Source organism: Ambystoma mexicanum, chromosome 1p (genome assembly GCF_040938575.1).
Source record: "Ambystoma mexicanum isolate Mex_15411 chromosome 1p, UKY_AmexF1_1, whole genome shotgun sequence".
Lineage (NCBI taxonomy): Eukaryota > Metazoa > Chordata > Amphibia > Caudata > Ambystomatidae > Ambystoma > Ambystoma mexicanum.
Window position 1 is genome coordinate 457,943,753 of NC_090921.1, and position 27,441 is coordinate 457,971,193.

At 47.6% G+C, this 27,441-nt stretch overlaps 1 protein-coding gene across 1 annotated transcript in view; it reads right to left on the minus strand.

Moving 5' to 3' along the window:
- Window positions 1–23,274, minus strand: part of FKBP8 (FKBP prolyl isomerase 8) — a 1,109,098-nt gene extending 1,085,824 nt beyond the window's left edge. The window contains exons 1-3 of the mRNA XM_069649288.1: window positions 22,493–23,274; window positions 22,304–22,391; window positions 18,627–18,658 (exon numbers count right to left, since the gene is read on the minus strand). The gene's annotated coding sequence lies outside the window, so the exon portion shown is untranslated. The remainder of the gene's footprint in view (window positions 1–18,626; window positions 18,659–22,303; window positions 22,392–22,492) is intronic.
- Between the last annotated feature and the right edge of the window lie 4,167 nt (window positions 23,275–27,441).

Here is a 27,441-nt window from a genome sequence, read left to right on the forward strand (position 1 = left end):
GACTTCCTAAGTTTTACTGTGCACTGAATCTAGCTATGCCATAGAAGACATACAGGGAGACGATGGAGAATTTTGGAGAACAATCTTCATTTTCCCCCTTGCGTGTTCATTGTGGTAAGTCTTGTGAGCACCATGACGCCTGCGGGCATGTTGGTGCTATTTAAAAAAAAACATAGAATAGATTAACATTTCTTTTACAGGTTGTACTTTGTGTTTTACTGGAAGACATTTAATTAGAAGTTGGAATGCATAGTTTCAATGCTTTAGTTAAAACAGTGAAAGATGTCTTCATGTGTTGTGTGAACATTGAAAATGTTGGAATTGTGATGCCTTGGTCCGGTGTGAGAGGGTCATGGGTGGCGTGTGGTAGTGTGTAGCTTGTTGCATTGGAGCTGTTGAAATTGTGGAAGTGGAGTGGCCTCCTGGCACAGGTGTGCATTTGCTTTGAGTACTCTCGTATAGTGCGTGTCCAAACCTGGAGTGTGTTGGGTGCTCTGTTAAGGGGTGTAGTATGCCTGTTCTGTGGCCAGTGGAGTTTAGAAGCTCTAATGATAGTGATGAGTGTGTGTGTTGGTATGCCTGACATAAGGTACAGCATGGTTTTGTTTGAGGCACGTGGAGTGCTTTGTTTTCTGAAGTGGAGTTGCTGAAGTTGTGGGGTATGGTCTTTCTTCACAGGCGTTCAGTAGTACTGGCATGCTCTTCCAATGGGATGTTCCTTTAACCGGGTTACTTGGAGTAGCCTGCCATATTGGATTGGTGCACATATTACGGAGGGTAGTCAGAGCGTTGCAGTTGGGATCGGTTTTGAATTTGGGGGCTGAGCTTTGTTATGCTATGATGAGTGTGTGGTATACCTTGTGTTGGGAGAGGATGAGTGTTGGATTACACTGTGTTTGGAGATCAGTTCTCCGTGCCCTCTGGGGTGCATATGGTATGTTTGTAGTGGAGTGTGTGTTGGGAGATCAGTTCTCCGTGCCTTCTGGGGTACACAGGGTGTGTTTGTATGGCATTGTTGTGGGGAGATCTGTTCTCTGTGCTCTCCGGGTACACCTGCATGTTTGTATGGCATGGCATTGTTTGAGTACAGTGGTTTGGGGCTGGAAGTATGAAGCTGTTTGAGGGCTTGGATGTCGTATCCTTTGTTCAGTTGCTTGGTCTCTTTCTCTTACAGCTAGGTAACAGGAGAGGTATTGTTAGGTGCAGTTTTGTCCCAGTAGGTGAGGATGGTTATGCGGTTTGTGTTGGGTGCATTGTTGGAGGGATTCACTAGCGAATGGTTCAAGAAATGGACCATGAAAATGGAAAAGAAGTTATTTGTTTTTATTATTTCAGAAAGTCAAAATGAAAAGTAATTACTTGACACAATTCTAAGGAAACAAAACTAAAGAATATACCAACATCACAGTTACAAGAAAGAGACAAACTATTAACACAAGTATGAACACACATGATTGCAATGAAACAAAATATTTGTTAATGTATTCTAGGACCGAAAAACTATTTCTAAAATGTGTAAAAGCAACAGGGCAAAGACAAAAACAAGTTGTCAGTGAACCAATTTCTAATGATGCAATAAGTCTTGCACTGAACCTAACTAAGGTGAGCACAAATCACAAAGATAGTGTTACTACATAAAGTTATAGACTTCAAATGGTAGTGTTATTACATAAATGTATCAACACTCTAGTATTTCAAATGTCCTACATTTTTTGAGAGCATCTATCCCTTTAAGCTGGAAGCTTCCAGACAGAGGTCAGTAAGGTTGATCGTTTTTTCCACTGAAAGCTTTTCTTTATTATAGGAATGAGCATTTATCTAGTTGTCCTTGATTGCTGGTATTTAAGCTGTAATTTTTAAGGGAGTCTAGGAAGCAGCCCGTCTTGCCACGTGAAAGTTGGAATCTATGACTGAGGATTGGCCAAATGAGCATTGTAGGAAATATTATACAACAATAAGTCCTGTTCCTTGCCTCAAATCAGGAAAACTATGGCAGAATAACAACTCTTTAGTAACGTACAGACACAAGAAAAGTACTTAGGCTCTGCACATACATGTTAGATGCAGTGACTATCAACTTGCTGAATGCACTTTGTTTTTTCCTTGGTGTTTCTGTATTTCTGTAAATGTATTGCACTTACACACCTTGTTCACACTTGTTTATGTGATTTTAAAAGGATATACAGGAATAGCACCAATTGTAGGGTGCTGTAAGTGTATTTATTGATAACTGTTGAGAAAATTATGTTGTGTTTGATAAATTGAACAATTTGTATATGGAAAAGAGCTATGAAACTAGAAAAATTATAGTTTCAGGCTCTGAATAAAATTCATTAATAGCACAATTAAAACACAAAAAAGCTAAAAAATGTAATAAACAGAAGAGGCAATGAGAAACGCCCATAATAAGAATGTCTATAAAGTGAATCATTGTACAACAAAAAAGGAAACTGGAAGGGAAACGAGTATCGATTACCACGCTTGGGTTACTGAATGATACATGAATTGAGTTTTTTCTGAATTTGATTATTAGAACAATTTTGCGTTTTTATTAGGATTCTATGTGAAGACCACAGAGGCTCGGATTATACTTTCTCTTTACCTTTACTTCTTGAGCCGCTCGTAAAAACCCCAGTAAGAACAGTAACAAAGCACAAACTACAACTCCCAATTAGTTGGAGTCTTTGGTAGTCCAACATATTATTGGTCCATGAAAAAACATGTGATAAAACCAACCAATCCACAACAATATCTCCCCATAAACGCTGCTACTCCTTTGTAATGTCCTCTTTCTTTGCTGCTCGAGCAGCTTTAAGCATAGCATATCTGCGTAGGGAAACTTACGTGTTCGGTCGTCCGGCTCCACCGGCGACCACAATGTGTGAGGCTGCTGGCTAACAGGGGGCACAACAGTCACAAAGTGTGAGGTGAGTGCAATGGATCCATGTAAGTCCTGGCGCTCCACAGCACACTTATGTGGCCATTGTGAATTGTAATCAGCCGGGAAGATCGAGCGGTATTTGAGGGAACGAACAGAGGAATTAAAACATGATCAGAGCAATATTAAAGCTTGTCGCTCAGAGTGAAAGGTACACAAAGTACACACATCGCCCCTGCTGGCCAAGAGAGCATCGCCGGCTCTAGGCAAGTGATGATCACAACCCCCAGTAAAGCCTGGTGCTGAATGATCAGCTACTGCACTCACTGCAGATAAATATACATATTTCTGATGGTAACAGGCCCAAGGTCCCTGTAATCATATTTATTACACCCTACCACTAAAGTTCTAATAATGAGTAGCTCCAGCGAAGAAGGGAAGGCTCATGCCAGCCAAAAGAGAATTCACCCCAACATGGGGCAACTATCAAAAAAGGCTATAGGAGCCATTATGGGACATGGATCCCAACAGATGATGCTGATGGAGGACTGGCTAAAGTTCTCCCGGGACATGGAAGAGCAGAAGGGCATAAGAGAGCATGGGAGAGGAAAAGGGGGAAGAAAACCAGCCCACATGGCGCAAGCAGCCCAGATGCCCCGGGTATGCTGCAGAGAATGTCAGTGAGATCCAGGGTTAGATTAAACAGGTGGCAGGACAGATCATCCACTAGCTCTGAGGAGCAGGGTGACAATGACTGGCAAAATGATTACACAGAGGATGAGGTTGTATCGATAACATCCCCAAGCCCAAGCAATGGGTGTAAGAAAGCGCCAAAGAAAAGAAAGGTTGCTGAGATAGACAAGCTATAGGGCGATCAGTTGGACCCAGAGGCCCTCATATAATCTCGTTCTTCAGAATGGAAACCATCTAAGAAAATAGCACCATACCTCAAAAAACGCCTCAGGGCGCCAATGGCGAAGGAAGTCAGAAAGAAATTACGGGCAGAGGAGATTGCAGCCAACCCGGAGATAGATGACAAAATGGTCACATTTATGGGCAAGAACGTGAAGGACATGAGGAATGGTCTGGACAGATCCTGGCGTTCCTGCCAGGACAAGATGTTGGACATTGGGGGTCCCCTCACAAAGATCATTCAGATGGAGGAGGAAGCATGGGAGAAGAAGGAGTTGGTGGATCCGGTGGTACTTACCGGATGGGCCCAGAGAGTTCTCTGCGTTCTAGGGAACGCTAACAGCACAATCACGACTGAGAGGAGGAGATCGCTTTTAGTGAAAATAGACCCAAAACTGAGCAAACTCGCAAACTCGGAAGCAGCGGCAGAAAAAGAGAAAATTCATCGGGTACTACTTCATAAAAGAGCTGACAAAGTCTGCCAACTCGTATGCGACCCTGGACAAGGCACAGGCCTCCCTGAAAAGGGGTTTGGGCCGACAGGTTTTTGGCCAGGCTGGCAGAGGCACAGGCCGCTGTGCCAGCCGATTCCCATATGCCAGGTCCTACAACGACAGAGGACAATGGAGGAATCAAGATGATCGGAAACCGAACCCTTTCTTCCCTCACGGGGCAGAGGAAGGGGCAGAGGTTGGCGCACAGAATATCCACATAATAACACAGGTGAGAGCGAGCAAGAAAACGCGCATACTAAGCGTAGAGAATCAAACCTCTTGTCGCTCATTATCTCCTTTTAAAACATAAACCATCCATAGATACATTGACGATTGTTTCTTAATATGGAGAGGTTCTACTTCCCTCCTACTAGACTTCCAAGGATGTTTAAATCAATGTAACACAAACATCAAGTTCACCATGTGCCACAACACTAAGAGTATCCCTTTCTTAGATTTGGAAATTAAAATAGGGATAAACGGCTCCGTAACCACAAACCTATATAGAAAAAAAGACGGACAAGAATATACTCCTGGAGTATCAGAGCTATCATCCAGCCAGTCTGAAGGCCTACCTTCCAATAGGGCAATTTCTAAGAGTACGCCGGAATTGCACAAACATAGATGACTACAAGATCCATGGGAAACAGCTTAAAAAACGCCTGGAACAAAGAGGATATCCAAAAAAACAAGTAAATGTGGCATACAAAAATGCGAAAAATAAAAATCGAGAAACATGCCTCAATCTGCCAGACAAAACAACAGTGCAAAAAATGACATGTTTTACAACTTTCACTCCAATCAGCTATAGACTACGCAAATTAGTTCTAAAGAACTGGCATATCATAAAAACTGAAGATTTCAATCCAGCACCCCCGAGATTTGCGTTTAAAAGACAGAAAAATCTAAAGGATAACTTGGTTCATACATACCCTCGAGTAAAAAAAGCAGAACCACAGAAAACCCTTTGGGACCTCCCATTGGTAACAGGACACTTTAAATGTGGCATGTGCTCGGTCTGTTCACTCACGAAAAATATGAAGAGTGTCAAACTAAAAGAAAGAATGTGGCACCTTAGATCATTTACAAACTGTAGTTCCCAGTGGGTAGTATATGCAATCAAATGCCCATGCCAACTTCTGTATATTGGGAAAACAAAAAGACACATCAAAATACGCATTGGAGAACATCGGACTAATATAAGAAATCAAACACCTAACAAACCTCTTATCGCTCATTATCCCCTTTTAAAACATAAACCATGTGAAATATTCTGGTTTATTATTCAAACAGTCCAGATTTCGAAAAAAGGAGGAGACCGCGACCTGGCCTTGTGCAAATGCGAACAAAAGTGGATTTTTGATGTAGACACTGTGAAAAATGGCTTAAATTCGTCAGTCGAGTGGGGTATTTTCTTTTGAGTGAAAAGAAGTTGTTCCCTGCTGATCAGGTCAAGTCAAAAAGGTTTTTCCCAAAAAAGCGTTGTGCATTATAACAAGTACAGGGGTGGCACCCTGTGAATATTTATAATGCGGTTTGGAACATTTACATTTGAAATCCAGTATTTAAATTACCATAACGGATTACAATCAACAAAGTACAAAATGGTCCGGAGTAAGAACAAAACAAAAAAAGGAGCCTTGTGACACACGCTCCAAGATGGCCGCCAGCGTTACCAAACAAAAATGAGTAGACGTCCAGTATCCGCACGTGGTAGTCACATGACACGCGAACACGGAAAAACACAATCCCCTCCCCCGCGGTACCAACCTCGATTGAGCTGGCTCCCCGCGCGAATACTGAGAGGAGCTGCACGATGAACAAGGAAGACTGACCTGTGGAATACCTCATAAGGTAAATGAATCGCTCTCCCACGACCCGCTGCTCTCTCCACTTTAAAGACACAACCGCGGAATTCCGCGAGCAAGCGAAAATCAAGATACTGTAGTCAACATGAAGTACATGGCTAAAACAACGTTGGGCCTGTCTCCACAGGTTAACTAAACAAAAGAAATAGACGATACCTTTTCAAATACCATTCATAGTAGAAACGTGCAGCGATCACAAGATTCAGCGCGTAATCGAAATCAGAGGACCTAGATATTAAACTACCAGGTCAGTAAAGAATGCAGTTAACTATGCACTCTGGAAGAAAAACATGTCAATAATGTTATACCAAAAACCAATATATGAAACTTGTTTTAGGTCTAAATATTAAGTATCTTGACGTAAAGACTAAAATTGGTTTGCAGCCGAAATACTAAAGAGGGAATTTATTGCATGAAGATACACAGAACATAAGGAGTGACTTCACTGTGCTTTTTACAACAAAAATCAAAAACTTGAGTCCGACCACAAAAGCATATAAAAGGTCAGTGCCAATTGGAAATGTGGAAAATAGAGTATCCATTTCGCATGAACTTTTACCAGAAGAGTTTTTACACTGTATTCCAGACCAAGCTCTAACACGAATTCCATATTTCCATTCTTTTCAGCATTGGAAAATAAAGTGAATACCTGGGGTTTTCTGAATTTATATCAACCTAAAAAACAGCATCCTGTCCTGAAGAGGGCCACAACTAGAGCAGCAGAACTCCAGGCATGGTGTTGATGCAAATTGTTGCCGAAACATATGTAGACATCCTGACACAAAAATAGATGTGCCTTTTGTTGCAGCGTTAGTTAAAATTCTCATGCTGCGCATTTAATGCCTTGGTTTCCCCAAACAGAATCAGAAACTTAAACAATTGATTTGGAAAGGTGTTTCATAAAAACTGTCACTTTACTAACCCTAGACACCACGAATAGAATATGTGTGTGTTTGTGCTGGACTTTTAAATTTTATGTGTTCTAATTTGTTTCTAAAGTTTGGAGGTGCCTTGTGGAAAGCACCGACCATTTATAGAAGTGTGTAATTCAATCTATTAAAATATTATCTTTTTTACTTTGAATGCTCTCTGGACAATGATATGTCTCTATGCGACCCCTAGATAGATAAGAAAGATATCTATCAAAAAATCCCTTGGTCCCTGACCCCTTTGCAAGGTGGACTAAAAGAGGGGTAATTGAGCTTTTGTTACTTTTTCTTTCAGACTGGCTGGAGCCTTCCCAGTGACTGCATGTTGTGGGTAGCCCTGTGGGTGGGACCTGGGTGAATGGAGTGTGTGACCAATATGCACTTCTTGTTGTGGCTGTCTGGTTTCTGGTATGAGAGACAAAGACTGAGACAGCCCTGCCCGAAACTGGCCTGAATGCAGTGTGTAGTGTTGAATGGCTGGGTACTTGTCCCAATCCACATTCCTTGTTGCAAGTGTCTGAGAGGGAGGAGGATGGCCTGAATGCACTGTAGGCCTGATTGGCTGATTGACTGCATGAATGCCCATCTGTATGATTGGCTGCTGAGAGTGACCCAGCAGTGTGGCTGAGAGACAGGATAGTATATCTGGGGGCCTCTCACCACTGGAAATTGTTCAGAAGCTGTGTCTACACTTGAAGAGTAACTGGAACTGTTGATTCTCGACGCCCAGCTGGAAGAAGACTTGCTGTTGCATTTGCTTCGACCCGATCTGAAAGCTGCCGAATTTGACGAAGACTGATCCGAGAGAGGACCTGGTAAGGCGCCCTCTTCCTGTGCTCCAAGGGACCATCGAGCACCGCTAACCTTTGCCGAAGCTCCCTGGAAGTCAGACCCTCGAAAGGCTGCCGACCCGAGACGGGACTGCTGAGGAGAAGAAAGTGAAGCACCAGGCCTTCGCCGCTGTCGAAGTCCATTGCCGTCGACCAGGGTTCGCAGGTTTGTGTAACCGCTGGGGGCCCGTCGAAGTTGTTGGCCAGACGCGGGGACCGCTTGACGCCATGCCACCGACGACCGGAGCCGCCCGCTCCTATGCCTAAGAACATTTCAATCGAAGGACTCCCTTGTCTGCACTGACAACCGATTTATCCTGTCGGAGAGAGCCAGGGCCGCCGGCGCGCCAAGGAGAATCCACCGGTGGGGTTCCCGCCACCTGAAGGCCACAAAGACTTCGACGACTCGACGCCCTTCCTGGGCCACAGTTCTTCTGAAACTCTTTGCAGTCCTGAACAATCAATCGCCGAGGTGCCCCGCACACCTCATCCTTGCAGGACGTCGCTGACGAGCACCGCCTGGATCGACGTCGTGGTCTCGGCACCTTCAAACTTCTCATCGACGCCAAGTTCCCATTCTTTGACGCCTCTTGACGATCCGTGGCTCCTGCTTTAAAGGGAGTCACTCAAGAAGGATCCGTTGACGCTTCTACGAAGAACTCTACTCCACCAGGTACATTGGAGGGGTAAAAACATTATAGGAGAGAACAAGACTATTGAGCAATATATGGACTGGGCTTGTGCTATATCTTTATTTTACAGATTGCCCAAGTGGGGGATCTCCACACAGAACTTTGTCTAGTGGTAGGGGCCAGTATTCTGCCAATTGTGTCAACCATCTTGCTTTCCTTCCTATCTCTATTGCTGGTTTCCTTGTTATTGATCTGTGTAACATTCTAACAGTATAGTTGATGCACTTTATTGAGATCTGATAATATTGGTGGTACCACCTCAGAATTGTATATATTTACCATTGTTGATTTCCGAGTACAAAGTGCGTTATTGTGATCGTGTACATACACTTGAATATTAATTATATAAAGACTGTGTTTTCAGTAATACAGTGTGTGGACATTCCTTTGTGGGGGTTCAGTGACTACACTGTACTTAAGAAACAGCCTGCATCACCTCCTGAGAAGCTAGGCCTTGATTGCTCGTCCATTGCTACCTTATAGAGAATCTTGGCTGGGGTCCTCTGTGCCTCTCCTCTACCATATAGAGAGCAGAAGTACAGACACCCCCCACCAGTATCTTTACAGGGGGCATTTAGGTTTGAGACTGGTTCCCAGGTGCGTTCACTGGGTGGGTACCCTTTCCACTCAAGCAGATGCTGTAGCTGACCACGTCGGTACCTGGAGTCCCATATTCTGGACACTTCGTATTCTAGCTGGTCATCAACGACCACAGGGATAGATCTTGGAGCAGTCCGGGAGGTCTGGATGTATGGTTTCATTAGAGACGTGTGAAACACTGGGTGGATCCTCTTCCAGGAGTCTGGTAGTTTGAATTGGAAGGCCACTGGGTTAATGATTTCCTTTATGGAAAAGGGGCCATAGTACCGAGGAGCCAATTTATTAGGTCTTAAGTGTCGAGGCAGTAGTTTCGAGGATAGCCAGACCTTTTCACCCACTGCATAGGAAGGTCCTGTTCTCCTTTTGGAGTACGCATAGTGCTTGGTTTTAGTTCGGGCCCTTTCGAGGTGTTCTTTGGCTTCCTTGTATATGTTGATGAGGGTTTCAATCCAGGAGTCGACTGTAGGAACTGGTGTAGGATGTGGGAGAATGGATTGTAGAACCGAAGGGTGGAATCCTTGGCTGCAGAAGAAGGGGCTGGTCTTGACAGCCGAGTGATCCGAATTGTTGTAGGCAAATTCAGCCACAGGTATTAAGAGTGACCAATCGTCCTGGACCTTGGTGGTGAAACAACGAAGATACTGCTCCAGGGTTTGGTTCACACGTTCAGTAGCTCCGTTGGTCTGTGGATGATAACCTGAGGAGAGGACACGTTGGATTCCTAGTATACATCATAAGTGTTTCCAGAATTGAGATATGTATTGAGGTCCTCTGTCTGATATGATCTTGGAAGGGAGTCCATGAAGTCGGAATATGTGTTCCAGGAAGATTCCAGCGAGTTCTGAGGAAGATGGTAGTTTATACAAGGGTGTAAAATGAGCCATGTGAGTGAATAAATCATTGGTAACCATGATAGTTGTGTATCCCCTGGAAGGTGGTAGTTCCACAATAAAGTCCGTAGCGAGGAATTCCCAGGGTGCTGTTGGTAGCATTGGTTGGAGTAGGAGACCCGCCGGCCTCTTGTTATCATGCATGCTTTGATTGCAGACTACACAGGCTTGGATGTACTGCTGGACGTCAACTTTCATTTTTGGCGACCAAAACTGTCTTTTTATTAAACGAAGAGTGTTGGTAATGCCACGATGTCCTGGATGAAGGGTATCATGATAGGGGCTTGTAATCCTTTGTCGCAGTCTCTGTGTGGGGATGTCCAGGCCATTATCCTTGAACAAATACCCGTCCTTTGTTTTAAGATTCCATCGATTCTTCCCAGTAAATTCCTTCCAGATCTCAGAGGACTGGGTTTGAATCCGAATGTCTTCCAGGAGAGTGATTGCTTGGGTTACAAAAAGTGTATGGGGAAACATCTTTGGGAAGGATTGAGTTTCGTAGTCGGGACGTTGGGCTAAGGCGTCAGCAATTATGTTGTGTGTTCCAGGAACATGATGGATGTGCAACTGGGACTGGCCAAAGAATTAGGCCCAATAGGCTTGACAACTATTCCTACATTCCAGGGATTGTAGAACTTGAAGATTCCGATGATCTGTACGGGCCTGAACAGGATGTTCTGCTCCCAGGAGTAGATGACACCACTCTGTGAAGGCTTGCCGGATGGCTAACAGTTCCTTTTCCAGAACAGAATAATGGGTCTCGCTAGGAGTTAGGGTTCACGAGAGATAAGCAATGGGGTGTTCTAACTTGTCCTCGAATTCCTGCTTTAGGACTGTTCTGATGGCGTAGTTGGAGGCATCCGTCTCCACTAGGAAAGGACGATCAATGTCAGGTTGAGCCAGGATGGGGGCTTGTGTAAACTCTGACATCAATCATTGGAACGCCTCGTCTTGGGCTGCTGTCCAGAGGAAGGGAGTATCCTTCTTCAACAATGTAATGATCGGTTGAACTATCTCCGAAAAGGAAGGTATGAATTTCCGGTAGAAGTTGGCAAGCCCCAAGAAGGATTGAATCTGTTTCACAGTAGTTGGAACAGGCCAGGATAGTATGGAATGTACTTTTGAGTGGTCCATTCCAATTACTTCTGGACTAAAGACAAATCCGAGATAGTGAACAGTAGAGACATGAAAAAGGCATTTCTCGGGTTTAACCAGGAGCTTATATTCACGTAGCCGCTGTAAGACTGCCTTAACATGCTCTTCATGCTTAAGATGGTCCTTGGAGTATATCAGTATATCGTCCAGATAAACTATGACGAAGAAGAACAGCATATCGGAGAACACCCGGTCCATAAAACGTTGGAAGACTGCTGGGGCATTGGCGAGTCCAAAGGGCATAACCAGGTATTCAAAGTGACCAAAGGGTTTTCTAAAGGCTGTTTTCCATTCGTCACCTTCCTTTATACGGATCAGATGGTAGGCACCTCTGAGATCCAATTTCGTGAAGACTACAGCTCCTCTCACCGCTTCCAGGATATCCGAGATTAAGGGCAATCGGTAGCGGTCCTTGAGGGTGCATTGATTAAGACCACGATAATCAAGGCAAGGCCTAAGCTCCTTAGTATCTTTCTTGGGAACGAAAAACAACGACGCTCCCGCCGGGGATTTGGATGGTCGTATGGTGCCATTTTCTAGGTTGGTATCCAAGTATTCTCGGAGGGCCCTTTTCTCTGGTTCTGATAGGATGAACATCCTTCCAAAGGGAATCACTGCTGACGGTTCAGTATCAATAGCGCAGTCTTCAGGTCTGTGAGGGGGTAGGGCTTGAACTATGGCAGTTGAAAACACATCAGTGTAATCCTGATAGGCCCTGGGGACCTGGATAATATTTGAGACCGTGAATGGGCCTTGCTGGTATGTCAGCGTACCTTCAGAGGATCTTGAGGAGGAATCCAGGGATAGATAGTGAGCCATACAATGTTTGGAGCCAAGAAACAAGGATCCTGCTGCCCGGTTGATGTATGGGTTGTGCTTCTGTAACCAGGGCATACCCGGTACCATTGGATAATGGGCAGATTTTATGATGTCAAATTTGATCACCTCTTGATGATGGTTTATCGAGAGCTGGATCTCTTTGGTTTGCAGGGTTATTGGTCCTGAAGAGAGAGGTCTTCCATCAATGGCCTCTACAGGTTGCATGATGTCTCGAGTTTCATATTGAATGTGGTGGATAGTGACCCAATCCTGATCTATAAAAATCCACATGGTCCCACAATCCAATAATGCCAGAATGGGGTAAGTTTCTTTCTTGGACGGCAATAGAAAGGCCTGCAAGATCACAAGGTTGTTTTGTCCAGGAGAGTTCAAGGATGGAATAGGTGTGGAGCAAACATCTCTCTCCCGAAGCTGTGCTCCATCTAGTATCGGGAGCTGGCATTTCCTGAACGCCGTGGAGGGGCCAAAGGACATTCTCTCACAAGATGTTTATCTGAGGCACAGTACATACACAGCCCGGTGTGAATCCATCGCAATCTTTCTTGCAGGGATATGGGTCCACGGAAGGCCCCCAGTTGCATGGGTTCTGGGTCTGTGGTCAGGGCAGGAGTGGGCTCAGGTTTAGAGGAAGATTCTATAGAGGTCTTTTGGTAAGGCATCTTTGTTTTCTTCTTTTCTGCCTTCCTTTACTGGATACGAAAGTCTATTTGTAAAGAGAGGTCCATAAGAGCCTGGAAGGAGCCTGGGCGAGCTACCCTGGCTAGCTCGTCTTTTATCTCTTCATTTAGTCCTCTCCGAAATAGGGTAAAGCAGACCTCCGAGGCCAATCTGTTTCCTTGGCCAGTTGCTTAAAGCATGTTACATAGGTAAGCATATCCTGGGACCCTTGTTGGAAATCCAATAGACATTCTTGGGCACTGTTCTGGGCGGTCAAACATGGTCTTTAGAGCCCGTACAAACCCATCATAATCATTCAGGAGGGCTTCTCCAGAATTAACTAAGGGCGTAGTCCAGGTTAATGCATTCCCAGAAAGATGCGAAATCATAAAGCCCACCTTTGCTCTGGGGGTGGAAAAGTAGTAGGGCTTAAAGGTAAAGTGTTCTAAACACGAATCAAGGAAGCCACGAAGGTTCTTTGATGAGCCATCATATTTATCCACTACTCTGCCCAGCAATACACTTTCCTTGGTTGCGGAATCACGTGACAGAACTAATTGTTTTAATGCAGCATTCTCGGCTTTGAGATTCTGAACTTCTGTGGTTAACTCTTGCATGCCGCGCATGAGGTCTTGAACTACAGCCTCCATGTCCGTATCTGTATCAGTTTGTTGGCGTCTCAATCTCTCACAGGTTTCCCTCCTTCTCACCTGTCTATGTTGTTTGTTGGAGTTCTTTGATGGAGTCTTCTTTCGCACAGTTCGGGTCTTGTATAACCCTGTGCGTAGGTCCTCGGGTTCCAGCGTGCGTTCAGCGTCCCGTCTCCTGGGAACATTCAGATGTCCGGGTAAAGTCCAGGAAATGGCGAAGAGTGCACTCAGGGAACGAGTGCACGGAGATCCGGGATGCAATAGAGGACAAAAAAGAGGAGGAATGAAGGAGGAGGAATTTAGGGGGACCGGGAACCAGGAATCAAAGGATATAGCAAAAGCGAACTACGGCAGCACATGTCTAGCCACGGCAAGCGGTACCGTTGAGACGCGCAGGGCCGCGGGGGGCATGTCCGCTTTATAGAACGTAGTGCGTACGACGCAGAAACCGGTAAACAGCGTTCCGCGTTTGGCGGCCATGTTGGGAGTACTGCTGAGTGCAAGCCCCTATGGGTCAGGGACCAGGAAGTCCAGAAAGGACGCGTCCGATGGTTCATGACACAAGGTGGCAAGTTTGAACCAAGTTCAATGAAAAAAGAATGAACTGTAAAAAGTGTTAAGGAGAAAGCAGCTGCAGAGGGAAACCAGCACCACGTGGGTACTAACTCAAGAGACTCTGGCCGATCTCCATCTGAGCAAAAAACTACAAAGGCCATAGGAGAGCCACCGAAATAGGTAAAAATTGTCATACTGAGGGTCTAGCAAAATCCCTGTACAATCGAAAGTCTTTGATCTACAAACAGTTAAGAAAAGCAAGGGAAGTGAATCCCGCATGGTAAAAAATAAAAGGGAAGTGAATCCCGCAAATGTTGAGAGTATTGAAACAGCAAAAGTGAACCCGAAGGAGGGATACCAGTAAAGAGGGGTGAAGTCTAAGGTCCCAAGGAACAGTGTGTTGACAGAAGTGAAACCGGCTGAGGGATGTCCACTGGAACTGTTTAAAAAGACATTAAGATTTGTAAAGAAGGAAAGCCATAGGGAACCCGACCGAGGGAGGCAAAGATTCAAGAGGGGCCAGCTCCCAGAAGTGGGGGACCCGAGGGTTGAGAATCCTTACCCTAAGTAGAACCAAGAAACAAACGTTCATAACTTTAGGAACTTTTATTTTGTTATTTCAGAAGACATCAGGTCCTCCAAGACAAGAGACTTTCAAGTGAAAAGAGACTTGTCCATCAACGCCCCTGATAATTGAAAGCTGAACTGTTATCTCATGCTGCAAGAGCTCGAGAGTGTACTGGGCTCCACGATCCCACATTACCCCATGCTTAAAACGTGGGGAAGAGAGACCCAGGGTACCACAACCTGACATATTGTTTGAGTTGAGAACGCTTCTTTCTTTTCTTGAAAACTTTCCCGCACCCTTTTTGTATTAGTTGTAAGGTTTGGTAAGAGGTTTCTTAGTATAGGCCCTTTTTATATCACACAACACCACTAGGACTGCCTTATGTTCCTTTGATGGTTGACGCTTGCTCCCATCTTAGATTTAGCTTTAGATTAGGCATTTTTACAACCTTCATACAGCATTCATTGTTCAATAAACACCCTTCAACTGTGATCACTTGAGTCTGTCTTACTTGTTGCCACCATGAGTTCCTCATATGTGGTGTTAGAAGTGGGATGTGACTCAATTGAAACAAATTGGGGAACACTACAATTTCAAAAGCTAACTCAGAGAGCCTCCAACCCTTCCATTGCCACCAAGGAATCAATAGGGTTTGATATCTGTAGCAGTTGGGAAGCTATTATTCTCCCTGGGAAAAGAGGAATGATTCCTACGGATTTAGTTCTGATTCCCCCTCCGGGATATTACATACTATTAGCCGCACAATCTGGCTTAGCATGGAAGTTCGGGATAGACGTCTTAGCGGTCGTTATTGATCCTCACTTGCAAGGAGACGTGAAGGTTGTCTTACGGAATCGTGGTGATGTCCCTTTTGAGGTGTGTCGGGGAGACCAAATTACGCAGGGAATTTTGGAAAGAGCTCTGTTCCCTCAATTCCCAGACCGTGACCATATAAAACAGACAGAGGTAACTTAGGCTTTGGAGAAGCTGATAAATCCCTTACCATCGAAGAAAGGGAAGTAGAGGAACCGGCCATCTATCCCGGCCTAGCCTTTGCCCAGTGAAATGATCCATCCAGCCTTCGCTGAAGCTTTTTTACAAGCAATTCCTGAAGAAGAAGGCCTAGAGAAGGGAAGTCCATTTTTCTCCTTAAAACTAGGGTTACTTTACAGTGCCAAGGACGAGCTATCTCACGTGTAATGCGTGCTGACGTGAAATTGAAAGTAATTTTGCTGCCGCCGTGAAAACAGAAGGTGAGTTTCCTTCATTTTCTCCCTCAATCTGCGGCATTATTGTGCCGTTCAGATCGAGGGAGGTGTCGTTGGAAAGGGGAGAATCTCCCCTTTCCAACAACACCTTTTCTGAAGCATTGCTGGTCGCGGATTGGGCGCAGATCGCTCGATCCGCACCCAGCAAAGCCACTAGACCACCAGGGATCTGTTTGTGAAGTGGGTGGAGGAGGGTCTGCTTACTATGTAAGCGGCCCTCTACCCCCGTAACCCCCGGCTCCCAAAGCGTGGGCCAGCATGTTGTGCCCCCCTGTGGGTGGATGGCACAGTAATGTGCCCATCTGCCCCTAGGCAAGGGCTAAACAATAAATAAATGAAATTTAGATTTGGGTGGGGGACCACTAAACCACCAGGCATTTTTTATAATGAAAGGGGGGGGTGGTCCTCTCCCCCCACCCTAAGTGTATGGGGGGCATCTCATGAAGCCCTCCATGGGGGCAGGATGCTGCCCCTAGGAAGGGGCACATGAGATCCCCCCATCCATTTGGTGTGTGGTGCAGAGGGCCACCAGAAATCTTGGTACAAGCCCCCCAAGCAGGGGCAAACAAAAGAAAAAATGAAATTGTTTTTGGTGGGGGTGAGGGGGCACTAGACCACCATGCATTTTACATAAAAAGGGTGTGGCCCTCTCCCACCACCCTAGGTAGATGGGGGGCACCTCATGTAGCCCTCCCTGGGGGCAGATTTCTGCCCCTTGGAAGGGGGTACATGAGATGCCCCGCCATCCATTTGTGGTTGGGGGAGAGGACCACAAGGAATCTTGGTACAGGCCCCCCAAGCATGGGGCAGTATATTTTGCCCCTCCTGCCCCTGAAGGCAGATGGGCCCACTTATGTGCCCATCTGCTGCTAGGAAAGGGGCAACAAAAAAAAACAAGGGTGTTTTGGGTGGGGAGGCCACTAAACCACCAGTGAATATATGGAATGAAAAGAGGGGTGGCCCTCTCCCCCCACCACAAGTGGATGGGGGAGCACCTCATCTAGCCCTCCCTGGGGGCAGATTTATGCCCCTATGTGCCCCAGGGAAGGCTACATGAGATGCCCCACATGCATATGGGGTGGGGGAGAGAGAGCCACCAGAAATCAGAAAGCAAGGGGCAAACAAAAAAAACAAAAAAAAAGGAAATTGTTTTGGGTGAGGGCAGGGGGCACTAGACCACCAGGCATTTTATAAAAAAAAGGGGGGGTGGCCCTCCCCCCCACCCTAGGTGGATGGGGGCACCTCATGTAGCTCTCCCTGGGGAGGAGAGGGCCACCAAAAATCTTGGTTCAGACCCCCCCCAAGCATGGGGCAGTACGTTTTGCTCACCCTGGGGGCAGATGCCACAGTAATATGGCCATCTGCCCCTAGGCTAGGGGCAAAACATTTTTTTTATCCAAAACAAAAAAGTTGTTGGTGGTGGTGTGGGGGGCATCCTAAACCACCAGTGACTTATGTAAATGACAGGGACATTATCCCCGACTTTCCTGGAGCTCTGGCTGGCCTGCGTTACAGCTTCTCCCCATGGGAAAGGTCGGGGACCCTGCCGGGGCTCCCTGGAACCGCTGCTGGGCTTGTGGATGGTCACACCACATGGGAGACAGCCGCCCAAGGCCAGGGACATCACCCCCAACCATCCAGGAGCGCTGGCTGGGATGCGTTACAGTATTTCCCTCGGGGGAGGGAAGGGGACCCAGCCGGGGCTCCATGGAGCCGCCGCTGTGCTTGGGGACGGTACACCCACATGGTAAACGGATGTCCAAGGCCGGGGACATCATCTCCAACCATCCTGGAGATCTGGCTGGGCTGCGTTACAGCTTTTCCCTTCGCGGGGGGTATTGGCACACTGACCTCCCAGGGGAACAGCACTGTTCAGCTGGTCTGGGGGGCAATTCGTAATTGGCACATACTTTTCTGGGAAGGAGGTGAAGGACACACTATGTCACCATGTGCCAATAGCACAGTTGTGCTGGCACAATTCTAATCGGTGAAGGTTTCTGTTCCTGTGGCCCACCGATTGTACTGCACGGTGGTACGGTGACTTGCACGTACGGCACCGTGATACTTTGGCAGAGTGACTGTTCTGACAGAGGAAATGAACGCCGAGCAAGTGTGCATTGTATACTCGCTGAATATAGGCACCCTGACAGAATGTGCGCCAATCATCACAAATGGATAACATTTTGGACAGTTTCAATGTGAGGGCTTTGGCCAAAGCTCCAGGACTGTTGAACTTGGGGCAGTCGACCAACAAGGCAGGGAGGCGACCACGGTCACACACATCAACCCCGACCATCCTAGACCTCTGGTTGGCCAGCGCTACAGCTTTCCCCTCCAGGAAGAGATGGGGACACTGCCGGGGCTCCCTGCAACCACTGCTGAACTTGGGGGCCGAAAGACCCACATAGGAGACGGGCATCCAAGGCCAGCATCATCACCCCCCGACTGTCCTGACCCTCTGGCTGGCCTGAGTTACAGCTTTGCCCCCTGCAAAAGGATTGGGACACTGGCAGGGTTCACTGGGAACACTGCTGGACTTGGACGAAACAAATAGTGACCGTTCCAATAAAAGGAAAGAGCTCCAGAAGAAATTACCATCTGCATTACTAGCGCAAACATATTGTGAGAAAGTGGTGGTAATTATGTTTACTAAATTTATGTCCTACAAAGCAGCCACCTTCCTCTATTCAGGCCACACCCATCATTGCCCACATGACCTCCCCACTACCCGTTCCCACCAATGACACTACAGCCACAGTCCCACAGTCCCACTCACCACAGTAACCATCCAGCACCACATTACAATACATACTAACAAAAGGAAATTTTGTACTACTTACATAAGTCAGCAGAAGCTTTCGATTAGCCACAACTGCAAAAGAAACAAAAAAGAATTGCAATCTGTACTCAGCCCACCAATAATACATCCAAACTTTCAGGCTGCTATCTGCAAACTTTTCGACTCCTTCAACCAGATACATGGCACATCCCAGTCATCTCCCACCATGGAAGGCTGAACTGCACACTGATAGGAAATGTGAATAAGACCAATGGGCGTATGGAAACCCCCACCACAAAGCAAACATTGTGCAGATGGCATAGTGGCAAACTGCCCTCCCAGGGGAACAGCACTGTTCAGCTGGTCTGGGGGGCAATTCATATCCTGCCCCTGCAGGTGTGTCCCAGGCCACCACAATACCTTCCCCAATCACCCACTACTGCTCACACCACCAACACTCCAGCCCCAGTTCCCACCCACCCCACTAACAATCCGCCCCCGCGTAATATACAATGTTGAAAAAATGCTAATTCCATACTTCCATAAAAAAGGAGAAGCTTGAACTGTACAAGACCTGTAAACGGAAAAAAACACATATATTATCAGTGTCAGCATAGCAAAAAGCAAACCACACTGCCATGCTCCCATCATCAACTTCCACTACTGAGCACCGGGGGTACTCACACTCATTCCTTCAAAATGCCCAATGTCCACTTACTATGGTGCTCACTTCCTCTGTCTGAACATTGTGCACAGGATGTAAGCACCACACCAATGTGCTGTGCCATTGCTAGCCGCAGATCCAGCAATCCACACCCAGCACTGCACTTGCTTTCCTTACAAAGCAGCCAGCCCTTCCATTCATCATAATCCCAAACCTCCAAAACACCAACAGAAAAAAACAAGAGTTTTCTTCTTTTTCTTTTGCCCCTTCGCCATAGGGCAGATGGGCACATTAGTGTGCCTATCCGCACCCAGGATGGGCAAAATGCACTGCCCTGTGTCAAGTTTTCTACTGGCCATCTCAAGTAGCCCTCTGTAGCATCACATAGGGGCTGAAATCTGCCCCAGGGAGGGCTGCATGAGATTCCCCCCTCCATTTTGGGTGAGGGGGAGAGGGACACATCCCTTTTTATGACATACATGACTAGTGGTTTAGGGTGCCCCCTAGCCTCCCTACAGGCACAGGTATTTCTTGATCTTTTATTTTTTTGTTTTGCCAATTACCTAGGGGCAGATGGGCACATGCGTGTGTCAGTCTGCCCCAGACTGCCCAAAACCTACTGCCCCATCCATTGTGGGGTCTGTCCCAGGTTTTCTGGTGGCCCTCTAGCCCCCACCCCAAATGGATGGGGAGCATCTCAAGTAGCCCCCGTAGCGTCACAAAGGGGCAGAAATCTGCCTCGGGGAGGGCTGCATGAGACCCCCTCTTCATTTTGGGTGGGAGGGAGAGGGACACATCCCCTTTTCATGACATACATGACTGGTGGTTTACAGTGCCCCCCAGCCACCCAAAGGCACAGGTATTTCTTGATCTTTTATTTTTTTGTTTTGCCACTTACCTAGGGGCAGATGGGCACATTAGTGTGCCAATCTGCCCACAGGGTACCCAAAACCTACTGCCCCAACCACTGGGGGGCCTGTCCCAAGGTTTCTGGTGGCCCTCTACCCCACCACCCCAAATAGATGAGGGTGCATCTCAAGTAGCCCTCCGTAGCGACACATATGGGCAGAATCTGCCCCCCAGGGAGGGCTGCATGAGACTCCCGCCTCCATTTTGGCGGGGGGTAGAGGGACACCCCCCTTTTCATGACATACATGACTGGTGAGTTAGGTTGCCCCCCAAACTCCTACAGGCACAGGTATTTCTTGATCTTTTATCTTTTTGTTTTATCTCTTCCCTAGGGACAGATGGGCACATTAGTGTGTCCATCTGCCCCAGGGTGCCCGAAACCTACTGCCCTATCCATTGGGTGGCCTGTCCCAAGTTTTCTGGTGGCCCTCTACCCCCACCCCAAATGGATAGGGGGACATCTCAAGTAGCCCTCTGTAGCGACACATAGGGGCAGAAATCTGGCCACAGGGAGGCTGCATGAGATCCCCCACAATTTTGGGTGGGGGGGTACAGGGACACCCCCCTTTTCATTACATACCTGACTGATGGTTTATGAGCCCCCCCAGACCACCCTACAGGCACAGGTATTTCTTGATCTTTTATTTTTTTTGTTTTGCCTGTTCCCTAGGGGCAGATGGGCACATAAGTGTGCCAATCTGCCCCCAAGGTGTAGAAAACCTACTGCCCCATCCATTGGGGGACTTCTCCCAGGTTGTCTGGTGGCCCTCTATCCCCCACCCCAAATGGATGGGGGGCATCTCAAGTAACCCTCCGTAGCGTCACATAGGGGCAGACATGAGATCTCCCCTCCATTTTGGGTGGGGGGAGAGGGATACCTCTCTTTTCATGACATACATGACTGGTGGTTTAGGGTGCCCCCAACCCCCCCCCCCCTACAGGCACAGGTATTTCTTGATCTTTTATTTTTTTGTTTTGCCATTTACCTAGGGGCAAATGGGCACATTCCTCTCCACCCAGAACTGCATTACTCTCGCCAGGACGTTGGTTATGTCTAAACTTGATTACTGCAACGCACCTTATCAAGGTACTAACCAACGTAACCTCAACAAACTTCAGATCACCCAAAATAATGCGATCAGATCAGCCCTCGCCATTCCCAGGTCGGCGCACATCTTTGACACCAGGAAGAGTTTACACTGGCTCTCTGTCGCCCAATGAATCTTGCTGAAATCACTGACTCTCACTCACAAATGTGTCAACAACCAGGCCCCTACCTACCTAACTTCTCGCTTCTCGCAATACATCCCCTCACGGACACTAAGATCCGCCCAAGCACAATCGCTTACTATTCCGAAATACAACCTGCAGACTGCCGGTGGTGTCAGCTTCCCAGTCCCAGCATCCAAACTTTGGAACTCCATGCCATTATCCATCAGAACCCTTACATCTGCCACACTTTTTAAACACAAAGCCAAGCTATGGCTATCCTCTACACCTCACTCACTACCAGCCTAAGCCCCCTGTTCCATTACTCATGCACTACCGGCACTTTTGCTTGTGAACCTATTGTTTGCCTGTACCTATAGCCATGCCACTTTTGTACCTTTGTGCCTTAAGATATGCACCTGTGAATATAATCTTTGCCTGTCTGTAACTCTATCAATGCCATCCTTTTGTACCTGTGCCTTAAGATATGCGCCTGGTTGCCCTCGGGCCTAGCGCACTTTATAAATAAATAAAATACAAATACATTAGTGTGCCAATCTGCCCCAGGGTGCCCAAAACCTACTGCCCCATTCTTTGGGGGGCCCGTCCACACTTTTCTGATGGCCCTCCCCCCACCCCAAATGGATGGGGGTGCATCTCATGTAGTCCTCCCTGGGGGCAGATAGGGGCAGAAATCTGCCCCCAGTGAGGGCTACATGAGTTACCCCCCATCCACTTGGGTTGGGGGGAGGGCCACTGTCCTTTCACTACAAATTCTCCTGGTGGTCTAGTGGGCCCCCCAATCCACCCATGTTTACATTTGTATTTTTCTTTTCTGGGCCCTTCCCTAGGGGCAAATGGGCACCCATCTGCCCCAGGGGAGGCCCAAACCTAATGGCCCAATCCTTTGGGGGGCCTGCCCACACTTTTCTATTGGCCCTCGATGTTACGCTCACCTTAGCTCTACGGGGACACCTGGAAACCTCTTCTCGTCTGAAATCTGTGTCAGGACTCTCTGGAGGAACTGGACCCCTGGGCGTGGTTCTTGAAAGAATGCAAAAGACTGTGTTAATGAGGATGGTTGATAGGGTTCCGCCCTCCACCCTGTATATCCCTGGACACCCAACTTCCTGGTCTGCACTCACCTGGATTATTGAGAAGAGAAGCTCTCCATCCTGCTATTTCCTTAGCAGGGGCGCAGTAGGTGTGGAGCCCGTTACGTCACTGGCTGTGGCTCTGTATCCCGCCCAGTCCTGCTGGCATGGATAAGTGTCCTTTTCCTTGCGCCGTGGATTATTGTCTTTAAGGGGTGGATTACTATTCTGGTTTAACTGTGCGCACTTCGCTGTATGCGCTTTTGTCCTTAGTGATTCTGTAGTCCGTTATCGCGCACGCACTGCTTCTTAGGGCTGTCCGGGCGCACTGTGTTCTGGCTGTGCACTGTTCCCTTCATGCACGGCGTTCTCTCACTTTCATTGTTGCAGAGCACTGCCCTCTTGTGTGCGTTGCTCTGTTGTGGGTCTTTTTGCTGGCGCAGGCGATACTTTCAGCGCCCTTGTAGTACTGCCCAGTTTGTATGGGCTATGCTGATGCCTTCTGTAGCGCCGCTATTCCTTTGCGCGCAATGCTTCTTTCACTGTCCTCAAAATGTTGCCCAGTTGGTATGCGCTATGTTAATGCTTCCTGTAGCGCTGCTATTCCTTGCACGTAATGCCGTTTCGATTTACTAACTGTTTTCCTTGTTTTCTTCTTTCCAAGAGGATCCACGGCGGAGAAACTCGAAGGGCCGGTGTTTCTTGAAGCGTTGCTGATCAAGATTCAAGATGAGGGTTTGCCGATTAGGATCCTACACGAGAATAACCAGGTGAGTGCTGCTGGGGATCGGGGAAATCGGGTCCGTTGTACAGTGCTCCGTCTAACAGCTGTTTTTCTTTCTTTCAGAGCAGGAGCGATGCCGGTGAGCATCACGCTGCATTGGCAGAATGACGCGAAGTAGGGATTCCCTGCCTGGGTGTTGCTTAAATAGCCAGCCACACCCAAAAGGCAAGTCTGAAGCAGGTTAATGCTGCTTGGATTTATCCGCTCCATGTTGGAGTAATAGGAAGTGGTTGGGCCACAGTTACCCAATGGAGGTTACACAAGGCGCCAAGCGCGGCAAGCTTGGACCCAACTTTTCTTCTTTCTCATCCTCAGCCTGGCGCAAGACCCCCCAGTGGTGCTTTGGAGACCCCGGGCTGTGTGTATATGTACATGCTGATACACTGGGACAGGGGTAGAGGGGAGGGCCAATGGCGGTAGGGCCAGTGGTCGTGACACTCTTTCCCCCCCCCAAATGGATGGGGGACATCACATGTAATCCTCCTTGGGGGCAGATGCCCCTTCCTAGGGGCTATATGAGGTGCCCCCCATCCACTTGGGGTGGGGGGACAGAGCCACCCCCCTTTCACTAGAAATTCTCCTGGTGGTCTAGTGCCCCCCCAATCCACCCATGTGGAAGGGACATTTGCATTTTTTATTTTTTTGGGTCCCTTCTCTATGCCCAGGGGGGCCCAACCCTGCAAGCCCCATCCTTTGCGGGGCCTGTCCTCACGTTTCTAGTGGCCCTCCACCCCACCCCACATGGATGGGGGGCATCTCATGTAATCCTCCCTGGGTGCAGATGCCCCTTCATAGGGGCAGAAATCTTCCCCCATGGATGGCTACATGAGGTGCCCCCCCACCCCATCCACTTGGGGTGGGGGGGAGGGCCACCCCCCTTTCAACAGAAAAGCTCATTGTGGTCTAGTGGCCCCCGACCCCTCCAAATCCACCCATTTTCAGATTTTTCATTTTTGGTTTGGGCCCTTCCCTATGCGTAGATGGGCCCAAACATGCAGCCCCATACATAGGGGGCGGGGGGAGAGGGCCACTTACATAGTAAGCAGCCTCCTCACATCCCCCGCCATCACAAACACATTGATGGTGGTCTAGTGGCATTGCTGGCAGCGGATCGAGCGCTCTGCGCCCAATCCGCAACCAGCAATGCTTCAAAAAAGGTGTTGTTGGAAAGGGGAGAGTCTCCCCTATCCAACGACACCTCCCTTGATCCCAACGGCTCAATAAAGCCGGACATCGAGGGAGAGGGAGAACGGCACTCACCTTCTCTGTTCATCGAGGCAGCCGAAAATGGCTGCCGGAGTGAAATTCCTTTCAGTTTCATGTCGGCGTGCGTACGCACGCCAACGTGAAACTGAAAGAAATACAATCCCCGGACCGCGAGGAGGAACCTCCGCCTCACATAGACCGGGGGTTGGATTTAAGTTTTGTGTGATCCCTGCTTTGCATGGATCCCATAAAACGGATTGCCAAAAAGGACGACCTATCTCGTCCTTGGCACTGCAAACGTAATGTCAAGGACGAGATAGCTCGTCCTTGGCATTTAAGAGTTTAATGAACAATGGGCCTCATTACAAGTATGGAGGTAGCCATGCCGCTTTTAGCGGCATGGCTACCCCCATACCGGGTCCGGGTTCCTTGAATGAGGAAATACCGGGCCATTCTGACCTTGGAGGGCCCGGTATTTCCCCATTCAAGGAACCTAGACCCGGTACATTTCCATTCCCATTTGAGCCCCCATAGGGCTCAATGGGAATGGGGAGGATGCTAACAACGGGCCCGTTAATGACGGGCCTGTTGTTAGCATCCTGGTCTGCTCGCGGGTGCCGCTAAGGATGCCTGGTTTTACCAGGCATCCTTCCCGCAAGCAGGCCTCATAGTGAGGCGGTAGAGGGTTAACGGGACCACCAGCTCTACCGGCGCCCTTAACCCTCTACCGCCAGGGTCGTAATGAGGCCCAATGTCTGCTTCCCATGTTAACTGCTACTTTTTTTCTAAACATATTTTTTATTGGCTTTTGATTAAAAAAACCAAAACCAAAAATGTCAACAGTATTTCCCCCATAACTTCTTCCCCACCTTTGCTGGAAAAGACTTCCTTCCGATTCAGCCTAATCTTGTGCTTCAGGATCCGAATATGTCCAAAATTCTGATAATATGTGGGTGCCATTGTTCCATTCTTTCTTAAAGTTTTCTTGGTTACCCTGAATCTTATATGTGATCCATTCCATTACAACATAAAACCACACTTTCTGCAGCCAGTCATAAATTGTCGGTGGGGATTGTTGCTTCAATTTTTGCGCTATCGTTAGCCAGGCTGCAATCAGTAAGCCCATGAAGATCCTCTTTTGCGCTATCCTCAGAACCCTTGACCGAGGATCCCACATGCCACAGAGCCATACTTTTTCTCCCACCTGTGCCAGGTCTTGGAACATCCCCAGCATCTGAGATTTCACCTCGTCCCAAAAATGTTGAATTCCATATATGCTTCTAATTCCTCACCCGCCCACAGCCCCTCCAGCATAGATTTGATGTTTGCGGATACATTATATGTAACCTTTCCGGGGATTAGTGCCAATGGGACTAATAGTGCTGGTGCTATTAGCGCTACCGCCAAACCCCCCCGGCGCTATTAGCGCCGGATCACAGGTTTGGCAGAACGGTTGGTTCCCATTTCCCATTTGGCACACTGGGCCCATTCGGGAATTCTCCATTCCCCATTGGGCCCAAATTTGCCGATTTTCCGCGCTATAACCACTGGTGGGAAATCTGCTGGCGGTAATAGTGCAGAAAATCTGCAAATTTGCAGCAGATTTGCCCCCAGCTCAGCGGCGGGGGAGATTCTGCCAAGCCCATGATCTGGCAGACCCTTAAATGCGGCGGTAATAGCGCTATTGCCTCATTTAAGGGTTACCGCCATAAAAGTGATGAGGCCCATTGTGTTAGAATTTGTATCCACATTTCTATCGTCTGTATTGCCCGTGTCAGTTTTGGGATAGCCCTCCATAAATGTTCCCATTGAGTCCTGGGAAGTGTGTCCCCTAGCGTTTTTTCCCATTTCTTCATACAATTCCATTGGACTTCCTCATTTTGAGTGTTAACAAATTTATACAGGTCTGAGACGAATTTCTTTGAACCTGCGTGGGTCATTAAATAGAATTCCAAGGAGGTTAGCTCTCTAGTCGCTGCTAGCCTAATGCTCGGGGTCGTCAGCCGATGTCACAGATGTTCATATTTATATCTGTCTTTTGCTGTCAGACCCAGTAGAGTCTTGCTGTCCTTGATCTAACTTTCTGTTCATGGTACACATCCCCAATTTGTATGCACCCTGCTTCCTCCCATTTTTTGTATGCCCTCTTCTCCATCCCCGGCGGAAGTCTGAATTTCCGAACAAAGACCTAAAGGGAGCCGGCTGTTCCGTTAGTACCACTCTCCTTGTTGTCTCATCCCAGATGTCTAATGTCGCCTTCATCACCTTGCTTATTTGAAGGTTTGGGTGTCTATGTTGTTTCCCTTTCCATAGTAGTTCAGATAGTGGTGTGCCCACCACTGCCCTGGCTGGCCCAGATCTTGTGCAGATTTCCTGGGACCCATTCTTTTAGTACCCACAGCTGTGCTGCTTCATAATATTTGCGTGAAGTGTGGAAGGACTTGACCTACCGAGAGTTTTGGTGCTGTGAGGAACGTTCTTGCCACTCTGGGGGAGTCTTTTCTTCCATATGTATTCCATTATTGCTTTGGTCGGGGATTTAAAGAATGTTTTGGGTATTTTGATCGGTAGCGCCTGAAACTAGAACAGTAATTTGGGTAGGATGTTCATTTTTATCGAGGTAATTCAACCCCACCAAAAGATAGTCAGAGGGTTCCATCTCTCTAGATCTTGTTTTATTCTTCCCAGCAGCTGTGGGAAATTATCCCTGTATAGTAGCTCAACACTTTCCGTAAGATTGATCCCCAGGTACGTAATCCCTTTGTCGGCTATCTTTAGTTGCCAGGAGGAGGATAATATCCTTAATCCGCCTCAGTCCCCGGCTAGTACTAGCATTTCAAATTATTTCTGTCTTTTAATTTTCAATCCCGAGATTGCTCTATATTCTTCCAATTCCTGCAGTAGAGTCGGGACTGTTCGTGCAGGATCTGACAATGCCATCAGCATGTCATCTGTATATGCCACTACTTTATGGGGTTTCCCTGCCATTTCTATGCCTTTCAGTGCCTTG